The 23,080-nt window shown below is 46.1% G+C and overlaps 1 protein-coding gene across 3 annotated transcripts in view; it reads left to right on the top strand.

Moving 5' to 3' along the window:
* The window catches only part of TOMM20 (translocase of outer mitochondrial membrane 20), a 180,503-nt gene that overhangs the window by 131,359 nt on the left and 26,064 nt on the right, over nt 1–23,080 (top strand). The window lies entirely within an intron of this gene.

Genomic DNA, 23,080 nt, shown 5'->3' with positions numbered 1-23,080 from the left:
ACATCCTCTCCAGCAATCCTCTGACTCTCCTTCTCTAAATTTGCCAGTTTTCTCTGGAGTAGCGTACCAACCCGTCAGGCATTTATAGTTCATTTCCGCGGTTCTTACATCAACCGCCGAGGTATGAGTTAGATTTAGGATTCTTCCTATAGTTGTTTTTCCCCTGGGGACATTTAAGTGTCTTTCCCATTTTTGAATGTAGTTTAATGTATCCGACTCATCCATTTTTTGCAGATATTTATATATTTTAGAAATGTTCCCTTTTGAGCTTTCGATGCTACACAATTGTTCTAATATGGTGTACTCTTCCCGTGACCGTATAGGGTGTATAAGACGCTTAACGAATGATGACAACTGCAAGTACCTCCACTCGTCAAGCGTCCTGAAATCATTTTTGTGTTTAATTTCGTGAAATGTCATAATTTTGCCTTGTAGTGTTATGTCTTTTAACTGAATTCTATTTCTTATCCAATTACCACCTACTTCCCTTGTCCCTGGTGCAAAATATTCGTTTTCTTTTAGATCTATAAAGGGTGAGTTGAATTTTGTTTTTAATTGTTTGTGTAGTCTATCCCATATCCTCAAAGCATTATGTGTTATTGCATGTGCTAACGTGTGTATAGATCTAAATTGTGGTGGGTTCCAAATCAATCTTCCTAACTGTGCCCGAGCTAGTGAACATTCAATACTTATCCATCTTTTATCCTGTGACTCTTTAGCCCATTCTATAACCCTTGAGAGAACCGAAGCGTTGTAATACAGTCTGACATCTGGTACCGCTAAACCTCCCTTGTCCTTGGCCCGTTTTAAGGTTTGAGCCGAGATCCTGTGTTTTTTGTTATTCCAAATGTAATTCATGATAAGGGAATTGAGTATTTTAACGTATGTTGGGGGGAGATAAATTGGGACCATTTGAAATTTGTATATGATTTTGGGAACTAAGATCATTTTTGCAACACTAATCCTTCCAAACCACGAGATTGGTCTATTATAGATATTTTTTATTTCCTTTTTTATTTCATCCAGCAGTGGGATATAGTTTATTCTATAAATTTTTTTTTAGAGTATTCGCCAATTTAATGCCCAAATAATTTATCTCTTTCTGCCAGGAGAAGCTATATTTTTTCCTCAGGTATTGTTCTTCCTCTTTGTTAATATTGATGTTCAGGATCTCCGTCTTTGCTGTATTCATTTTAAAGTTAGAGACCTCACCATATTGTCTTAAGGTAGCTATTAAGTTTGGGAGGGAAACTCTCGGGCTGCTTATAAAAAACAGTACATCATCGGCAAAAGCCGACAGTTTATGCTCCTCTTCTCCTACTTCCACTCCATAGATTTCTTGATTTTGTCGAACCATCGCCAATAGGGGTTCTAACGTTAATACAAAGAGAAGGGGGGACAGGGGACATCCCTGCCTAGTCCCATTTCTCATCTCAAAAGGTGCTGATAGGGATCCGTTAATTTTTATCCTAGCCCATGGGCGATGGTAAAGAGCTTTGATCCACCTTATCATCCTTGGGCCTAGTCCTATAGCTTCTAATGTTTGTATAAGGAACCCCCAGTCTACTCTGTCAAACGCTTTCTCCGCATCTACAGACAGGAGCAGACCGGGGGTCCCGCTTTCCCTCAGCTGTTGGATAAGGAGAAGTGCCCTGACCCCGTTATCTTTACCCTCCCTTCCAGGGATAAATCCAACCTGGTCTGGGTGGACCATGTCAGTCATCACTCCCTTCATTCGTGTAGCCAAAATTTTCACATACAATTTAGTATCCACATTTAGGAGTGAGATAGGTCGAAAACCTGAGCAAATCGTATTGTCCTTCCCCTCTTTTATAACCGTTATCGTTGCTGTTAGCGCCTCTCTGCTCATCTCATATTCTAACCCCAGACCATTGAAGTATTGACACATTCTGGGTACTAGGATGTTACTAAACTTTTGTATATATGCAGTCGTAAAGCCATCTGGCCCCGGACTTTTTCCTTTAGGGGAATTTTTTAGGGCCTCCCTGATCTCCTGCTCAGTTATGCATTCCTCCATTTTTAATCTTTCGTGCTCATCTATCTTCGGTAAACTAGCTTGCTTTAATACTTCCCGTATCTTATCATTTTTTTCCCCCAAGTCCCTGATTTTATGTTGAACACCATATAGATCTCTATAATAACTTCTAAAGGAGTCTGCTATTTTATTTGTCGCATATACGAGATCCCCATTCTCAGCCCTAATTTTTTCGATGAAGTTCCTAGTCTTCTTTTTTTTTACCATTCTGGCCAGGTTTTTGCTAGGTTTATTTCCCCAAACATATCTTGCTCTTGCTGTTCTATCTATGAATTTCTTGGTCTCTTGTTCAACGAGCGCTCTATACTCATCTCTTACTATAATTAACTCTTGAAGTGTTTCCCTCTGCCCCTGTGATTTATGTTCCTGTTCTAGCCTGTGTATTTCCTCCCTTAAAATTTTAAGTTTACTCGTTCTTATTTTGTTTTTCTTTGCCCCTTCTCTAATGAAAGTTCCTCTTATGAAGGCTTTGTGGGCGTCCCAGAGTAAGGCTTTTGAAATATCTTCCTTATCGTTCTCCTGGAAATAGAGTTCCAGCTCTTTTCGCACTTGCTCAGCTACCTCCTCGTCCTCCAACAGGCCTTCATCCAGTCTCCACTCTGGGGGACTGGCTTTTTGTATGGCTGTTCTTATTTTCATGGTTATGGGGGCATGGTCGGAGATCGTCATGATCTCACAACTTGTCTCCACCACACTCTCCAGTAGTCTGTGGCTCACGAGGATGTAGTCGATCCTCGAGTACGTCCCATGTACTGAGGAAAAAAACGTATAATCACGGATTTTGGGGTTGCAAATTCGCCATACATCCACCATTTGATTCTGCGTCATTTGTTTTTTAAGTGACGCGAGGTGCTCCCGTCTATCTCCCAGGACATGGGACGTACTGTCTAGGCTTGGGTTCATACAGAAATTAAAATCGCCCATCATCACAACCTGTCCTTCAAACTCTTTCAATTTTCTAAATATCTTGCTGATATATTTGACTGGGTTAGCGTTAGGGGCGTAGACATTCGCCAAAGTGAAATCTTCCCCTCCCAGTTTTATTTTCAGGAATAAATACCTGCCCTCGGGGTCAGTCTGCCTATCTACAAGAGTAAAACCTATTCCTTCTGCAAAACCTATTGCTACCCCACGGGATCGTGATGACACTGTGTCCCCATAGTACCATACAGGGTAGTCAGGTGAGTATAGCTTAATATTTGACTCTAGGGTGATATGAGTCTCTTGGAGATATACTATATCCGCTTTATACTGCTTTAGTTCACCTAGTATTTTGTGTCTCTTGATATACGAATTTAATCCTCTTACATTGTAAGAGAGAAACTTGATTTCCGTCATTTATAGAAATATCTCTCGCCCCCCCTTTTTATTTTTTAATTTTTTCTAAAGAGTACAGAGAATTTTTCTGTGGAGTCGTTCAGATGGTCCCCCTCCCTTTTTCCCCCCTCACCCCCCTCCCGCCCTCCCCAACCCCGGCCCACACTTGGCCTGGGAGCCTCTGATGGGGGATTTCTTGCCCTCATCCTTGACTCCTCAATCATGGTGATGCTCAGGGCACTCCCCTGACTCCCCCAAACCCCCTCCCTACCTCAAACCCTAATCTCGTGTCGTGCAGTGCCCAACTAATCTACCCATTCTGGGAGTTCTGGTATCGTTAAATCCATTTTGGAGCAAAAATCATACAATTCCTCAGGGTGCCTTAAACGTGCTGTTTTACCCCCTTTAATGCCTATGAGGCACGCCGGAAATCCCCATTGGTACTTTGTTTTGTGCCCTCATAAGCTCCAAAAGGGGTTTCAAATGTCTTCTCCTGGCCAACGTTTCTTTAGACAGATCAGAGAAAACTTGTAGCTCAGTGTCTCTATATCTCAAGGGGGGTTTTCCCCTGAGGCTTCCCCAGATTTCAGCTTTATCCGCATAATTTCTAAAACGTACAATCACATCCCTTGGACCGTATCTTCCTATCTGTTGGGGGTTTCCCACCCGATGCACTCTCTCAATCTTAAGTGGCTTAGATTCTACTGATCTTACTAGCAGGGGGTTAAATAGCAAGTTCGTAATGTCTCCTGAGATCTTCGTCTTTTTCTTCTACAACCCCTCTAATTCTAAGATTCTGTCGTCTATTACGGTTCTCCTGGTCCTCAATCCTATATGCCGCCAGTCTCTGATTTTCAGTCAGGGCTTTTACTTGCTTTTTCAGGGAGTTGATTTCCTGGTCCTGCTCTTCTATTCTCCTTTCCGTCTCGACCACTCGTTCGCGGAGCCCTCCTAGGTCTACTCTTACCTTGTTAATTTCTGTCTTGATGATGTTTTCCATGGCATTTTCCATCCTCAACAGCATTGCATTCATCTCTGCCTTCGTGGGGGGATGTGTATCTTGGGCTAGCTCCCCTACATTATATTGCTCTTGCTCACTTTCAAGTGTCGTTTCACCTCTAGAGCTCTCGGCGCTACCTGTTCCTGCACCCTTTTTTGTATCAATCTTCTTTTTTTTTCAGATTTTTTTGCGAGACCTGGGCTTTTGCTATCCCCTTCTTGAGTCATGTATTGTTGTATGGAGCTATTCCCTGAGTTGTTCTTAATTGGTTTTGTAGTACCTCCTCTCGTTGATCTATTCATTTTATTGGTGGGTCTGATTCTCTTCCCCAGTTTGAGACAGAAGAAAAAAAAAGAAAAAAGGGGCCGCGGGGGGGGGGGGGGGTCAACCCGTTGTTCCGAGTGATCCTGTCCTCTTTCCCCTTTCCCCTTTCCCCTTCCTCTCCTCTTCCCTCCTCCAGCACTCGGATTAAAAACCCATTTACTTCTTTTGAATTAAGTTGTTCTAGTACGGCCTGGTTGTCTTTTTACTGGGGAATACCTACAGTGTTTTACCAAGGATATTTCCTGTATTGCATCGGCCCAGTTTATCATATGTATTCCTGAAATGGCACAGGCGTATATATTTTGTACCGATAATGTCCAAAATTATAATACATCTGTGACCACTATTCAACAGTAGGGGTCTTTCCTCCACACGCTATTACAGCAACACCCAGGCCGCTGAAATGACGTTAAATCAGCCCAGCGGCTCTCGATAGGGGGAGTTCTCGATAAAAAGGGGGGGGGATTATAGTTTAAATCCACCCCTACACTGTTCCCCTATTTATCTCTGCCGACCGGTCTGAACCAATAGGGATACTCCGTGAGATTCCATTAGTTGTAACAGTGGGCCAGTGTCTTAGTATATCTGTGCGGACAGTAATACAAGAGAGTCACTACAGATGGAGTAAAGAGTTGATCATGGGTTAATTCCAATATATATCTCTCAGATATTCCGCATTTACTTCTTCTTACACCAGGCTGATAATATATTTTAATTTCGTTTTATAGTCATAGTCATTCTCATCCTTTTTACTTCAATTGAACTCTCCCCGCTGTTTAGCCCCGTAGAGACTCTGCAGCTGGATATAGCTGGATATAGTCCAGTTGTACATTTATATGCTATATATAATTGGGCATGTTTACGTTATATGCCAGAGTTTTCCTCTCCACCGTAAGGGGGTCCCTGCTACGCGCACAGGTTAACCTCCTGCACTCCGTTCGGCCCACCTCTATGCTCTAATAATTACAGTCACTTATCTTAGAGACACTAGAGATCAATATATGCAGAGCTATTAGATTCTTTTGATCTGGTCGGCTCATTTATGTCCTCAATTAGCAATCAGTGTGTTGTAGCATTCATATGTTGTAGGGGGAAAATGCAATGATACCCCTGCTCATGTGGATAGCTCTGCTCCCCCCTTCCCTTCCCCTCTTTTCTTATTAGCCTCCAGATGCTCCCGTCCGGACACAGAAGAGAGGAAAAGAAAAAAGAGAAGAGACTTCATACACTGATGCTTTCTTTTCCAGCTGGGCTAAGCACAGACTCTCAGCTCGTGCATACCAGATAGGGGGGGGGGGGTATCCCCCGAAGATAAGGAGGGGGGTAGGGGTGCAGCGGGACGGCGCCCGACCCTGCTCGGCTCACTGAGCGTCTCACCCAACCCGGTGCCCGGTGCTTTTCTAATCCGCCTGCTGCTGTCGCCGCGTAGTTTCTTTCCCTGTTGAGCTGTCTCTCCCTGCGGCACAGATTCAGCTTTAGCGCGGTTACTCTTCAGCCTGTCAGTATCCAGCTCCGGGTTGGGAGATCTCGCGGTTCCGCGGCATTCGTCCGTTCACGCTGTCGGCTCAGCCATCGGGGGAAGTCAGCCTCTCACGCTGACATTTTGTCCGGTCCGAGGCTGGTATAGTCGAATCTTCGGGTCTCTTCGGGTCTCGCCGCCACTCGCTGCAACAAGCCAGGGAGCGCTCCGGCACCTCCCACCCTCACGCGCGTCACGTCCGCATGACGCGGATACTCTGGGTTATTCCGTTTACTTTACTTTGCCTGATAGCATAGTATAAGTTGGAAATGAGTTTGGTCGGGTCGGCTCCAAATATGATGCCCAGCACTGGTGAGACACTCAAGTCTACTGCTGCCGATGCTATTTGTTTGCTAATTGCGTGCCTGAGTTGCAGGTATCTGAAGAGGAACTGTTGTGGAAGGGAGAACTCCCTCCTTACCACCGAAAAGGGCTTGACCCCATTTTCTGTTAGGATCTGGGAGAGATATAGAACCCCATATGCTGCCCAGATCTGTGGGTCTGGTACTGATGTCAATTCGGTCATGCCTCCATTTAGCCACAGCGGCGTGTGCGAGTGCATATGTGTCCTGTGTTGCTTTTTAAGTGCTATGTCCCATATCTTTTGAAGGTGTATTAGCATACCTCCAAATTGCGATGTCTTACAGCCTCCCTGTCCTCTTCTGAATATCGCCTGGCAGGGGGTGTGGAACACCCCTCCCGGCTTGTTGCAGACCAGCGATCTGTATCTCCCCGACTCAACTGTGTTATAATGATAGAGGTGAGAGAGTTGAGCTGCTACATAGTAGTCCTGGATATCTGGTAGAGAGCAACCCCCCTCCGCCGCCGGATTTTTAAGTACATGCCATGCCAGTTTGTGTCTGCCAGATCCCCATACAAAGGAATTTAGTATGGCCTCCATCTGTTTGAATATCTTCAGTGGGATATATAGGGGAGCGTGCCATATCATATACAAAATTTTGGGTAGTAGGATCATCTTGATTAAATTGATTCTTCCCATGACCCCCAGAGGTAGTCTCGCCCATGCCTGTGTTCTGGATTTTATAATTTCAAATAGAGGGTCTATATTAAGGGACACATACTCCTGTAGATTTTTGGTGACCATAACTCCCAAATACTTAACCTCTGCTACCCTTTGTAGTGGCATTTCCGATTGGGTCTTTGACGGGGGGAACTGATCTAGTGGGAGGATCTTGGATTTATCCCAGTTTATTTTGAGCCCGGAGAATCTTCCTATTTCCTCTATGATGTTCAATGCCGCTGTTAGTGATGGGCCCTGGTCTGCTAAATAGAGGACCGTATCATCGGCATATAGTCCTATCTTTTCCCATGTGTCACCTTTTCTAAGTCCAATGACCTCCGGGCTCATCCGTATGGCGATAGCTAGGGGTTCTGCAGCAAGGGCATACAACAGTGGAGAGAGGGGGCAGCCCTGTCTCGTACCCCTCTCCAGGGATATATGATCCGAGAGCCAGCCGTTAACGTAAACCCTAGCTCTGGGGGTCTGGTACAGAAGTTGCACCCATTTTATAAAATTTGGTCCGAATCCAAAGCACCTTAGGCATTCCCACAGGTATGGCCACTCGACTGAGTCGAAGGCCTTGGCCGTGTCTAGCGCCACTACTACTCTCGTCCCCGTGTTATCGTGTTGAGCTTGGATATTCATAAATAGTCTACGTATGTTCATTGCTGTATTCTTCCCCGGCATGAACCCGGTCTGATCCGGGTGCACTAGGGAAAGAATAACCTCATTTAGTCTATTGGCCAGTACCTTGGCCAGGATCTTTATATCCACTGGCAACAGGGATATAGGCCTGTATGACTCTGGGTATTGTAGATCCTTGCCCGGTTTTGGTAGCACTATGATCTGGGCCTCCTGCATGGAAGAAGGGAGCTTCTCTAGTTCAAATATGGAATGAAACAATTCCTTCAGTTTAGGGATTAGGACCTCTGAGTAAGTGGCATAAAACTCTAATGGTAGACCATCTAGTCCCGGCGCCTTAGATTTGGCCAGTTGCGATACTGCATTATCTTTATCGTGCGTTGTAACCGGGGCTTCTAATAATTTAGCTTGTTCTGAGTTAAGTTTGGGGAACTGCAATCTATGTAAATAGTTTCTAATTTCCGCTGGCGTGTTTTGACATTGCGATTTATATAGAGCCCCATAAAAATCTTTGAATCTATCTGCCACCTTCGGGGGGTCTGTGATCACTGAGCCGTCCGGCTCCATCAAAGACACCACCACCGGAGGCCTGTCCTCCATGTGCGCCAGATATGCCAGCATCTTCCCTGCTTTTTCTCCATGTTCGTATATCCTGGTCTTATTGAAAAATACCCGCTGTTTAGCCTTTTCTATAAGTAGTTGTGATACCACCCTGGATTGTAGCTTGACCTTAGTGAGATTTTCTAGAGATGGCTGCGCATTATAGGTCCCCTCCAGATCCTGCAACGCTTTCTCAGACATGGATACCACCTCCTTCGAGGAAGCTTTGAGCCTATTAATCCTGTTGTCTAAGATCCTACGTGCATGTATTTTAAATGCATCCCAATGCTCATTTATCCAGGTAGCCTCCCGCCCCTCCATAAAATAGAATGTCAGTTCCCTGTTCACACTATCTTGGTCTGTCAGGGCTGTCAGCCAGTAGGGATTTAGTCTCCATATCCTCTCGGGTGCCACCCCCAGCAGGGACATCTGTACCCAGCACGGGGAGTGGTCCGAGAGGGCACGAGGAGCAAAGCCTGCCCCTGTCACTCTCGGCATCAAGGGTTTTGACATAAGTACATAGTCTATACGGGACATGGTTGCGTAGCTCGCCGAGTGGCATGTATACGCCCGGACTTCCGGGTTTCTCTGTCTCCAAACGTCTACTAACGCGAATTCCTGAAAGTCTACTTAGTCTGGTCTGTCTAACAACTCCCACTCTCCCCTCTACACCCCTAGGGCGATCCATGTATGGATCCATGGTCATATTAAAATCCCCCATCCACACAGCCGGGATATTCTGGTGTCTGGCCATAAATTCCAAGCCTTCTATTACGACCTCAGAGCTGTATGGAGGGGGGATATAGCATATTATCAACACCATAGGGATTCCCCCAATTAATACATTCATAAACAGATACCTCCCCTGCTGATCAGACTGCAGTGTTACAAGCTCAAATGGGGTGGCCTTAGTCACCAGCAATGACGCACCTCTGAAAAAACTGGTATGTGTGCTGTGGTATGCCCAGCCAATCCATGGACGCTTCAATGCCGCCTGCAGATGGCCTGTAACATGCGTCTCGGTTAGGGCTATTACGTTAGCTTTATGTGCTTTCAGATATGCGAGAACAGCCGTTCTTTTAATTTTGTCTCTCACCCCTCTGACGTTCCATGTCAGAAATTTAATTGTTGTCATGTCTGCATCTCATATACATTTCTAAACCGTCTCGGTCTACCCCACAGTTCACTGACCAATTGCATCTGCCTTTGACTCCCAAGCATATCCATCCTCCTCCAGTACCCCTGCTTCCCACCTTGCACATCTCCATAATACATAGAACCCAACTTTACCCTTTGTGGGCCACAACGGTGGCTCCGCCCGTAGGCAACCTTCCCCCCTCCCAGCCCAGCACCCCCCAAACCTGGTGCAGGCATTTTATCCCCGAACAAAATAAACCAAACTGTCTCAAAAAACATCCAGCTTTGAACTCCAGCTGGAGGCACATTACTTGCTTCTGTGTGTAAGGACGTTACTTCATACTTTTCCATGGGGACGATTGTCCACTGATCCAGGTGTGGATCTAACACGTGTGAGATCAGTGATCCCAGGCAAACATTAGGCCTGGGCTCCTCTTGCACTAGAGGATTCGGTGCATCAGGCTTCACATTGTCTCAGTCTCTTTCCAACGGCCATTATATGCGTCTGGGCATCCGGCTTGCGGCTCTTGTCCCTATCCAAGCCTGTGTCTAAAGGTGTAGAAATATGGGGGACTCTGTCTTCCCCCCCGGGCCCGGGGGGAGGCAAAGTGGGGGGCCACCTTCAGATCAATCCGACTGTACAGATACTGCATGGTAGAAACAAACCATATGGGAGAGGGGGGGCTGGAAAGCGAGCGAGGTGTCTCGTGCCCCAGGGGTGTCTGCACAGTTACACTGTCTTGTCCCGCTATTATCCATGACTTTGGGGCCCCCCCTGTGGCAGTATGTGTCCATTCCTCCCCCTCCTCCCCATCTCAAGTGTACTCACGATCGCTCATTTACAGGACCATTCCTGCCTTCCCTTCCGATCCATCCATGAGCAACAGTATTCTTATCACCTGTAAGGATCTGCGCCCTGAAGAATCAGGTACATCAGATGAGGGGCAACAGACAACCCTCCAATCGGCTCTGTATGTGAGCCTTCTAGGAAGGATGGTATTCTCTTTCAAGGCAGTGCCCTATGCCCAGTTCCACTCCAGGCTGTTACAACAAAGCATTTTGTTGGCTTGGATCAGGGGGAAGAAGCCCTGGATTATCCAATGTGCTTATTCCCTCAGGCATCCTTAAGCCTAAATTGGTACTGTGGGATCAGAAACTGCGAAAAGGAAAAACCTTTCTCCCAGTAACCTGGAAAGTACTAACTACAGATGCCAGTCTCTCAGGCTGGGTAACAACCCTAGGGGAGATGGTCAGTAACAGATCCTGCCCAATAACGTCCTGGAATTACGCTGAAGCTTCAGGACTATCCCATAAGAGTCCAGTCTGACAAAGCCACTGCAGTGGCATATTTAAATCACCAAGGCGGTACCAGGAGTCATTCAGCTCTAAAAGAGGTGAACTACATACTTGCCTGGGCAGAAAGATATGGTGTGTTTTTTTATGAAACTGCAGTAAAATACCGCTATTCAGTTCTCTGAGTGCCTGTTTATGAAGCTCTGTAGCTCGCTTCCCATGTTGATGAGAAGCGATCTACAAATGCCGGGAACTCCTGTGAACGGCTCCTCTCTCCTGTAATCTTGCGTGATGTAGCGGGATTACAGTATGAGGAAGTGAAAAATACAAAAGTTGAACACGAATCACCACATATTTAATAAAGTTACATTCCCACCAAACAATATACATTAACCTATTTAAAAAACATTGTTTCTATCAATATTTAAAGCTCATACATGTGCCTATTTAAATGTGAATGGTGTATAGTAAATGAATGGAAGTGCACATATGTAATGCAGCTATACACCATTTATATAAATGAAAAATACATTTATAATCAATTTTTTTTTTTTTTTTAATAAAGTGTACACAAATAAACCCTGTATAACTGTAATAGAACAGTCCATGGGTAAAACCATATTTTAGGGTTTACAATTTTTTGTTTTACTAATAAAAATTATATAAAAATCTCTTGTCTCATTTTGGGGTGTGTAAAGGTGGGGAAGATGTGCTCTGACTGTAGGGCTGCTCGTGTGTGAAGGATGGAAGTCAAAATGCTTCCTCCACAATACTCGGCCAGCTTTGCGCTTCTCTCTGATTCTCCACCTCTGAGATGGTGAATCAGAAAGTGAGAATTCTGTCACAGATCGCCAGTGAGGTGCTGAGATCGCACCTTCATAAACTGTCCGTTTCTGTGACAGTCAGTTGATTACCTCAGCTTCATAAACTGTTTATGACCTGAGATCAGCGGTGAGACTCTGGATCGCTGCTGATCTCGCTTTCATAAAAGGACACCCAAGTGCCAATGATATCGGCAGTCCATATTCGGGAGTAGAAAACCTGGAAGGCAGATTATCTCAGCCGCCAGCAGATCTGCCCGAGGAACCCAGAGGTGTTTCAGGAAATTTGCCAGTGTTGGGGATGGCCAGAAGTCAACCTACTTGCATCCAGATTCAACAACAAACTACAACAGTTTGTGTCTCGGACAAGAGATTCTCTGCCAATTGGAACCAGTACTCCCTGGTTCATGCCTTCCCTCCGATCCCTCTCCTTCCTTTTTTGTTTAGCAGGATTTGGCGAGAGGGGGTCCCAGTTATTCCACAGTGCCCCGACCTACTGTCTCAAGGTCCTATATGCCACCCCAATTTACAGTCTCTAAATTTGACGGCATGGCTATTGAAGGCAGGGTGTTAAAGGACCGAGGCATCTCGGGACCAGTGATATCTACCCTAGTAAATGCTAGAAAAATCTATCAAAGTCTGGAAGACTTATATTGCCTGGTGTGTGAAGCCAAAAAATGGCATCCACGAAATACAGTCGGCTGTAGACCTCAAACTGCCTTTGAGTACAATCCGAGGTCAAGTTTCTGCCCTATCGGTATTCTTTCAAAGGCCTTTTAGCCTCCTATTTTCTTATCCGAACCTTTATGCCGTGAGCATCTCGTTTCCTTCCCCCTATTAGGTCACCGATTGTGTCCTTGGGACTTGAACTTGGTGCGGTTTGCTGTGTTACATAAACAATTATTTGAACCTATTAAGGAAATTCCATTAGACTTGCTGCCATGCAAGCTAGCCTTCCCGATGGCTATCACCTTGGCTAGAAGGGTGTCGGAGTTGGCGGCCCTTTCGTGCAGGGAACCATATTTGATCCTTTACCACGACAGGGTCGTGTTATGACCCATTCCATCCTTTTTGCCAAAAGTAGTGTCGGCCTTTCATTTAAATCAGGATATTATTTTGCCTTTTTTATCTCATCCTTGTTCGGCGGAAGAGAGACGACTGCATTCTTTTGATGTTGTCTAGAACCGAGGATCGGACTTTTTTTTTTTTTTTTTTTTTTTTTTAATCCAAAGGGACCCAAGAAGGGGCAAGCAGCTTCCACTGCCAATTGGGTCCGTCAATAGGTCATTCAGGCCTATGGCCTGAAACATAAACCTCCCCCCCCCCTTTTGGGTGAGAGCTCATTCTACCAGGGGTGTTGGAACCTTCTGGGTTTTTTGCCATCAGATATCTGTGGCTCAGATTTGTAAGGCTGCTACCTAGTCTTCAGTAAAAAATAGAGAAACTGCGCTAAGATCAATTTTGCCAATCAAGTGCAAACACAAATGCCCGGAGCTCGCATTGGAAGCAGCAACTATTCTGCAAAGGTTAAAACCAGTGAACAAAATAAAAAATAAAAAAATATAGTTGCGCTAAACCTAAAATAAACTTTAAATAAAAATTAAAGTGTAGGTATTGTTTGGTGATAAACGTATGAACTGACATGAATTACCATAAGTGACCCAGATCATACAGACAAATGGTTATATGTATGTGAATCACAATCTATAGTAGGACTGCAACTAAGGCTGCATTCACACCTCCGCGACAAGTAACGCCGCGTACGCGGCGTATTTTGTCGCGATTCGTGTAACTTTTTTTTTTTTTTAACAAATCTTTCCCATTGCTTTCTATGGCCGAACGCCAATGCCGCCTGAAAAAAAGGGGCCCGGGACTTGTTTTCAGGCGTACGGCGTCTATGAGATGTGAACCATCTCATAGACAGCAATGGGAATTCTCCCCTCCAGCGGCACGAGCGTCGGGCGTTTTGTCGTGGAGGTGTGAATGCAGCCTAACGATTATTTTCATAATCGATTAGTTGGCCGATTTTATTGTTTTGATTAATCGGATAATGGCCTTAAAAAAAAAGATAGCATTTTTACATATTTTTTGGGCCAATTTGTTGTTGGGCAGATTGCAAAACACAAATTGCCGCAAAAACACATTACATGCTTTTCTGCAGCTTCTCCATTAAAGTATATTGAACCAAAAAAAACAAAATGGCACCGTTTTGCGTTAAAAAAACCTTGCCTTTTCCAAATACGCAGCAGCTGAAAAAAAATCATGGATGTGAACGTGTCCCATAGGAAAACATGTAAATGAACTGTAGTGTGTGTTTTTCTGCAAAAAGCACCAATAACAGGTGTGAACCCAGGCCTGAGATGTTTAGTAACATGGGGTTAAAAAAACAAAAATAAGTACAAAAAGAGCAAATCGCTATTGTAAGGGGTTCCTTTTTTTTTTTTACTGTGGCACAGTGAATGTAATATATACAGTAGCGATTTGCTTTTTTGTACTATAAAAGGCAAATTTTAGTTTTTTTTTTAACCCCATTATGTTGCTGGCTGATCGATTATGAAAATTGTAATTGATTATTTTCATACTCGATTAGTTGTCGATTAATCAATTAGTTGTTTCGGCCATAATCTATATGAATAAAGCAGTGTAAATTAATATTAAGTATTCAAAAATTAGTTGCAAAACACAAAGTGCATGTGCAAATAGTCGAAGTATAACATCAATGTTGGAAAAAAAAGTGCACAAATCCAATGATGTCCGGACTCTTCAATTATGGACTAAACCCAGAGTGAGTTCCACCACCATATAAGTAGATCTGCTTACCAGAGCCCCGTGGTCCCCCCTGGTGGGGGACCCGGAAAAACTTGTAATAAACCACAGCTGGATGATAAGGACACACTGAATCCACAGCCTCGCTAGTCGGCACATTCCATGACAGTGAGCCAGTTGGCAATTGTACGGCATGCAAGGAAAAACAGATGCCTCGATAGTGTAAAAACCTTTTTGTATTTTATTTAAAACATAAAAAGTATGTATTGCACGGACAAATTATAGTAGAAAAACAACCTTAAGCCTGCTGCGCCGGCTGGACGCAAGCAGGCAGACATGTCCGTCTGGAGATCGAGCAGTTGTGGGTGGTCACGTCAGCACGCCGCTTGTTCCTCCCTACGCATTTCGTGATAGGTCACGTCGTCCAGTCCACGCCTCTTTATACCCTATTTATCCTGAAGCCGTCATAGGATTCTCTATCCAACTTGCCCATACTCTTTTGTATTTCTCCCATATCCTCTGTTACAGTAGGTCTCCCTATACAATGGCAGGTTATTGTTCACTAGATTTTTCCAATGTACCACCAAAGGGGCTTCGACTTTCTTCCAATTTAACACCATTGTCTTTCTAGCATAAAATAGTAATAGGCCCACCTGTGTTCTCCTTCCCACAGAGACAATATTCTTCCCTACCAACCCTAGTAGGCAGATCTCCGCCTCCTATTCCAAAACTATATCATATTACTATAGCAATTATTCTCAGGGCCTCCCTCCAAAATACCACCATCTTCGGGCAAGACCAAAATATGTGCATGAAGTTTCCTGGAATGTCTGCACATCTCCAGCAGTTCTGAGGATTTGATGGGGAAATCTTGTATAGCTTATATATGGTGTATAGTGGCTCCTATGTATTTTAAATTGTATTCATTTATCTCAAAGTGATACTAATCAAATGGGAACCTCCATACCGCCTCCTAAATTTGTAACATCTCTTCTCCAATGTGTGAGTATGGTATTACCGCGCTACCAGAGAGGTGAGGGGAAAAAGGATACTGCTGCAGCACTGAAGGTGTGTCAAAACCTAAAGTGAAAAACGTAAAAAGATAATGCTGCGCTGTATAAGGTGGGGATAGATGCAAATGGATACACCTTATTAGGGTTGTCCCGATACCACTTTTTTAAGACCGAGTTCAAGTACTCGCCGATACCGATTACCGATACAATTTTTTTTTATCGTGTCAGTATTTTTTCTTTTTTACAATTATTTTTTATTATTTATTGCCATTTTTTTTTCTTAGCCCTGTTGGAGGGCTTTGGTGAGATATCAGGGGTCATAACAGACCCCTGACATCTCACCTTTGAGACAGAGAAAGGGACTAAGGACACAGATTCCCCAGTCCCTTTCTCAGCTGCACTGGAAATGAATGGACAGGAGAGAGAGGCTCCTATCCATTCAAAAACTCAAGCATCGTAAACACAGTTTACGATGCATAGTCATATAAATGGACAGAGTCAGTGATCACTGACTCTGTTCAGAAAAGGTAGGAGCCGGGTATTATCGGCTCCTACCGCCACTCTCCATCCTGACAGAGGGGGCGGGGGAGGACATGGAGGGGGACATGGAGCACGGAGGGGGACACGGAGCATGGAGAGGGGAGAGCAGAACAGAGGACAGCAGCGGCACGGAGGGGGAGAGCAGAATGGCAGTGGCACGGAGGGGGAGAGCAGAACGGCAGCGGCACGGAGGGAGGGGACACAGAGCATGTAGGGGGGAGAGCAGAATGGAGGAGAGCAGCGGCACAGAGGGGGAGAGCAGAATGGCAGTGGCACGGAGGGGGGGGACACGGAGCATGGAGGGGGGTGTTAATACCCTGCCTGCTATGAATCAATTATTACAGTTGGATCTCAGCTGCGGAGGCTTCTCAGGTGTTTACCGCGATGTTACTCTCTTATTTGAGCAGAGAGTATAGGGTTTTAACTCGTCACAACCTCGATAAGATAACCAACAAAAACTAGCAGAGCCTATTCCCTCGTAGGCATACAATGCAGGAAATAAATAGTACGCCCTACTGATGCGTGGATACGTAACTACAACTGATATCGGGTTATTACTTCACAAGCCCATGCGGTATTGAAATAAAGTAATCTCAAAGAAAAAGATATAAACTGGGTGTACTATTGAAGTTGTAACAACTAATGTTGAAGTAGCAAGTATGGTAAGATAGCAGAGTCTCTCACAGTATACAGACAGTCTATGCAATAACAGCTTGCAATGCAAAACTTAGGATACTTGCGGTTCTGTAGGAAATAAACACTTGTATCTCAGGTTCCCCTTTGGTCTTGTCCAGGTGAGTTGGTGAAGCTGGAGGCTGTTAGCAGGGAAGGTGCCTTGTCAGGAGTAGGTGGTGAAGTCCCTGTAGCGTGTGGCTGGGTCCAAGAGTAGCTATCACAGCTGGTTGCTATGAGGTCAGAGTAGGGGTCTCAGCTGGCGGTATCTGGGGTACCTGGAGCGGGGTCCCGAGGTGACGGCAGGCGTTCAACAGAAATAGCAGAACGCCGTACCGTCATCCCTGGGAGTTTAAATAGGGGGAAGCGCGGGAGATGGTGGCGGCCGCGAGGACGCGCTTCTGCGTTCTAGCGTGGAACGCAAACAGCGGCGCAGCGGAAGTGACGCGTACGGCAGAACGAGGGGAGTGCAGCTGTGATGGGTGAGTGACTCCGTGCTTGCTGTGCACGGAATAACGCCAGTGGCGTTACAGGGGGAGAGCAGAATGGAGGACAGCAGCGGCAGGGAGGGGGAGAGCCGAACGGCAGCGGCACGGAGGGGGCACACAGGAGCATGGAGGGAGAGAGCAGAACGGATGGGGGAACTGGAGGAGGATACAGGGAAAGTCAGGTATCGGTAAAGTATCGGAGCATTTTCCCCGAGTACAAGTATTCGGGGAAATGCTTGGTATCGGTCCCGATACTGGTATCGGGACAACCCTACACCTTATAGATAATGAGGTAGTTATCAAATCCAAAAGGGACATGTATGATAGAAAAAATGTGTGGATCCAAATATGAATGAACTCTAAAAGTAAATAACAATCTGAAAATAAATAAATCAAATCCAGAGTGAATAAAAACAGTAATAGCATGCACTAATACCACAAGTTCTCAAAATTGCATGGATGCAAAATACACAAGTGACAAATATATAAATAGACTGCAACATAAATCGGTGTTAATGTGCAGACAGCAAAACAAATGTTGATTCAGGCAGTATAGGAAAAAAGTGCTGGTGCTTGTGCCAAATTTCAAACGTAGAAGGTGCTGAGAGAAGAAGATTCCTGTTTCCTTTAAAGTTGTCGAGGGTGTCCCCTTGCCTTACTGCTGTAAGGCAACAGCATGTATAAAGATCTTTCTGGGCAGATGCAGCTAAGGTTCCAGCCGTTTCCTAGTATGGCGTCTCCTAATGCTGTTCAACATCTGTGGACAAAGTACCCCTAGGGTATCCCGTCTCATACAACAGCAGTTGCCCTCCTGCAGAGATAAATGCGCCAATAGTGTAGTATGGTTTTGAGAATGTTTAATGACAACAAAAGCATACCTAAGGGTACTCGCATAAAAAAAACATGTAAACCGGCATTTTGAAAACGAGCAATGAGCTCAGACACGTCGCCTCTGGTAAACTCGGCGCGTTCGGTCACGGTCAAGATCTTATCAAGATCTATACCAATCTATAAATGGATATATATCCGAGGGGGGAAATTTCACCTCCCTCCCTAAACATACATTTAACCCCTCTCTATCACCTGAAAGAAAGATACATTATCCTACATTTTACATTAATAACAAAAAGTACTATATATTGATGGTTTATATTATCAGGGTTTATACCGCTATATATCCCCCTAAAGAAAAAATAAAATAAAAATCCATCTATTTAGTGTCCAACCACTCTGTCGCTAAAGTTGGTGTTTAAAACAAAAAGGGTGTGTCCCCCATTGACCCTTCGTAATTTACTAGGGTATAAAAGGCTGAAATGTAACCCCTTCTCTGTCTTTTTCATATTTCTGTGTAGGCTCTTTGCTGCTGTAGCGCCAATGGATAATTGGGAAAGAATGACAATTTAGCATTCTCATATTGTATATCTGCCCTAATCCCGATCTCTATAGTTCAATAAACTTGTCAAAAAGGGACAGGGTGGTGCCCCTGGTTTGGGGAACGAAAGGAGATTCTATGAGCTCTCTCCACCACAAATGTTGAAGATATTCAGTTAATTACAATATTTCTGTCAGCAATTTCTCTGAAAATTTTATTGGGTTATCTCGCTCCGCACGCTCTGGGAGACCCAAAATTTGAACGTTATTTTTTTTCTCCAGCGGCTTTCTGTGTCAATTGCTCTATCCTGTAACGCTCTGATTTGTTTTTTCAATGTATGCCATTCTCTATTATGTCTTTTTTGTTTCTCTTCTACTTTTGAGACACGGGTTTCTATTTCTGCCGTATTTTATCAAACTCATGTCTCGTTAGACTGGCATCCACTGCTAGAGCATTGATTTTTTTTTTTTTTTTTTTTTTACTTGTAAGGGTCTCACTACTTGTTATGGCATCCATAATATCTTTACCAGAGGGAATTTGCTCTACCTCTTCTGTCATACTCTGCGTTTCTAATGATGTTCCCCTCTGCGTTGACGTTTGTGTGGATTGATTTTTTTTTTGCAGTTTTTTCCCTGTCTTTGCGGCCATTGCTGTGGTAGAGGAGCAGGGAGTAACAGTTTGTTTTGCACATGGTTTATTTGGGGCCATCTAGCCACTTAGTTATACGCCCTCCCAATCCCTCACAGCTCAGCAAGGAAGCGCAGAAGGAAAAAAAGCTCCTTTCTCCCCTTTTTTCAGTTGTCTCTCTCTCCTAGTCAAAAAGGACAACAGAAAAAAACAGGCAATTTCACAGCCTACCATTATATTCTTGATCTGAACTCCTACTGTCATTCAATTTCAAGCAAAAGAGGAGTCTTCCATCCAATTAATCAGCCGGCTTGCAGAGCCAAGTTATCGGGGGTCAGGGATCCATAACAATCCGTCGCATTTGTGCTCATATATTGCCTCCCTGTAGCTTCTCCAGCCTCCGCTCCTGCCGCTGTCCAATATCTGATGGTCCCCTTGGAGCCGCCCTCCGAGGGTAGAGATAGAGATCAGTCAGCGCTGGTAAACGAGTAAGTCCACGGCTTGTGGCTTACAGCTTACTCTGATGTCCGACTTGCGGCATCCACTACCTCCCTTCAACCGGGCTGCCAAGGAAGGAAACATTAGCCAGCAGGGTAGAAATAAAGGGCTTGGCCAGCACTCAGCTGGACCAGGCGGCCCTCACTCAAACATGGTACTGTACCGCCCGGGGGGGCGGTCCCTCTAGGTACAACCCCTCTCCCTGCATCTCGCAGCTCAGTTTTATTTCTGCCTAGCATAGGAGGACATGGCTCCCTTCAGGTCCACGTTGCTGGTGTTTTTTTCAATTTTTTTTTTTTTTTGGTTCCTGTGATCTTCTATCAACTGCCAACTGGGTGACAGGCTGGATCCCTGTAGTTTCCCTAGTTTCGCCCATCAAGCGTGTGCCGACCTTGGCAACGCACTGGGTCGTCCACGACATGCCCTCTTGCTCCAGGGGTGGCTGGTGAGCTACATGCTCCAGGGCATGCATATGACGGTCTCTGTCTGAGTCACAGCGTGCCGGGCCGACAGTCACCGGGTCGACTGTCTACCTGGGGGGCCGTATCTGGGGCGGGGAACTGCGCTGTGGGTACGCTTCCTGGGGTGCTAGTAGGCTGCCATTATTTAGTGTTTTTTACATGCCTGTGTTTCTCCCTCCATGCGGCAGGCGACCATTTTTAGCGGGGCCTGTTTGGCCTCTATCTGCTGCTCGGCGGCCATTTTCTTGTGCTCTGCGCTGTTTTTCAGACTGCTGCTGGGTCTTTGGCCTCTAGCGCTCATTTAACCAGTGCGAATGAACCGATACACACTGCGGAGGGTTAGACTAACACAGCCACCTGTAGAGAGAGCACCTCAGACGGGAGACGGACGGCAATTGTGCGGTGACTGTTTTAGGGTGGTGAGTCCTCTGGGGGGGGCCTCGTCTCTGGAAGCTAGGAGGGTGGGCTGGTGTTACCTTACCTGGAGTCCTGTGTCGGGCGCATGGCGTCAGAAGCGGACGCCTCTCCCCCTGAAACACTGGAGTTGCCAGCTGGTGTCACTTCACCTGCTGTATCGGTGAACGATATGTCGGCGATCCTAGACGCTTTTGTTGCCAAGGTGGAAGCGCCCCCCCTCCCTCGCCATCCTCTGGGGACAACTCTGATGCGGAGCCGGGCCCAGCTGCGGCTCATGACCCTGGTTCTGATGTGTCTGAGGATGCGGACCGCGACTGGTCGGACAGTGAAGATGTCTCCAGGTCCGGATCAGCACGCGAGAGGGCTCTGGTAGATCTCATCACCGCAGTGCGAGATACTCTAAAGATGGAGGAGTCTGCGGAAGCTGCAGATGTCGGTCCCTTTTGGGTTCCGTAAGCCTATTCGCACTGCTAAGGTGTTTCCTTGTGTGTCTTATCTAGACAAACTTTTATACAAGGAGTGGGACAAACCACAGAAGGTTTTTTCGGTCCCTAAAAGTTTGGCGGTTCGTTATCCCTTTGAGGAGAGTTTCCTAAAGAAATAAACCTCTCCCCCGATAGTGGACCCCCTTGTGTCCATATTAAACAAGGCAACCATGATTTCAGTGGAAGTGGCTCCTGCTTTCAAGGACCCTGCGGACAAGAGGGCTGAGGCAGTCGCCTGCTACCTATACGCGGTAGTGGGCTCGGCAGTGCGTCCAACTGTGGTTGGGGCTCTGGTGTCTGACTCTCACTAAATGGGCAAAATTGCTGCACCATGGGTTAATGGAAAGACTGACTCCCTCGGACGAGGTGGCTCTGGCCGACCAGTTGGTACAGGGCCTTAAGTTTGTCTGCGAGTCCGCTTTGGATACGATTCCCTTGCTGCCCAGAGCCTCAATCTTTGCGGTGGTGTTGATCTGGCTAAAGTGTTGGTCTGCGGACCAATCTTCCAAGAAGGCGCTGATGGATTTGCCCTTTTAAGGGAGACAGACTTTTGGTGCATCTCTGGATGACATTAAGGATGCCACAGGAGGTAAGAGCATGCTGCTCCCACAATTCAAAAAGGGTAAAAAGCAATGGCGTAGGCAAGGGCCCTCCTTCACCGCGCATTAGCGTTGTTTTTTCGTCTGCCCAGTACGGCAGGTAAACGATCCCAGGCCGATAAAACGCAGGCTGAGGGAAAGAAGCGTCCCTGGTTTTCGCAAGCCCAATAAGCCTGCGGACAAATCTGCGTCCACATGAAGGTCTGCCCCCGCCCGTCTCGGTGGACGTCTCTGATCTCCGACCGGTGGGTTTGCAAAGTGACTTCTGCAGGGTACAAGATAGTTTCTCTTGCCCACCGAGCATAGTTTTTCCCTCCAGCTTCATCCAACTCGTCGGGTAGCCCTGTTTGGGGCGGTTCAGAATCTGCTGGTACGTGGGGTAATCATTCCTGTCCCAGTACAGGAACGGTTTCAGGGGTTTTACTCAAATCTGTTCATAGTACCAAAGGAGGATAGGGTTGGTCCAATCCTGGACCTTAAGGCCCTTAATTGCTTTGTGAAATTACAAAGATTCTAGATGGAGTCGGTTCGCTCTGTTGCTGCTCTCCACCCGGTGGTCTTTCTGGCGTCTCTGGACATCAAGGACGCATACTTGCATGTTCCCATATGCACCAAGCATCAGAGATTTCTGCGCTTTGCGGTCGGGGAGGACCACTATCAATTTGTGGCTCTCCCTTTTGGCCTGGCATTGGCACAGAGGGTGTTCACCAAGGTGCTCGCCCCGATTCTGGCCCTGCTAAGACAGCGTGGAATCGATATCGTGGGCTACTTGGACGATCTTCTGAGGGCCACTTCTAACTCAGAATTAGAGGAGAGCGTGTCTATAACCTGTCTGACCCTCCGTGACTGGTTGGGTGCTAAACACTCAGAAGTCAGTATTGGTGCTGACTCAACGCCTAGAATATCTGGGGGACTCCTCAGAGGCGAGAGTTTTTCTCCCTGTGGAAAGGTTGCAGACCCTTGGGGCTGCGGTACACCAGTTAACATCCCTAAGATGATCGTCACTCCGATTCTGCATGCAAGTCCTGGGTCTCATGGTAGAGTGTTCAGTAGGAGATTCTGTCCAGATGGGACAAGTGCCCATCGTCCCTGGATTGTTGGATCAGGGTGAGCCACCTAGTCGGGTTTGGTGGCTGACGTCACCGGCACTTCTGTCCAGGAAGTCGTTCCTTCCCTGTTACTGGACGGTGGTCACGACGGGGGGGGGGGAGTCTGGGGTGTTCAGTCGGCCCAGGATCGCTGTACTTCAGAGCAATCCCGTCCTAACAATCAATGTCTTGGAACTTCGAACGATCTGGCTTTGCCTCCGCGTGGTCTGAGGCTCCAGGGGCGCCCTGTCAGGATCCAGGTGGCGTATGTCAACTATAGAGGAGGAGTATGAAGCCCGGCTGCCGCGTTGGAGGTCGCTCGCA

Source organism: Rana temporaria, chromosome 4 (genome assembly GCF_905171775.1).
Source record: "Rana temporaria chromosome 4, aRanTem1.1, whole genome shotgun sequence".
NCBI lineage: Eukaryota > Metazoa > Chordata > Amphibia > Anura > Ranidae > Rana > Rana temporaria.
Note: the sequence above shows the minus strand (reverse complement) of the source record. Positions and strands in the feature narration are given on the sequence as shown.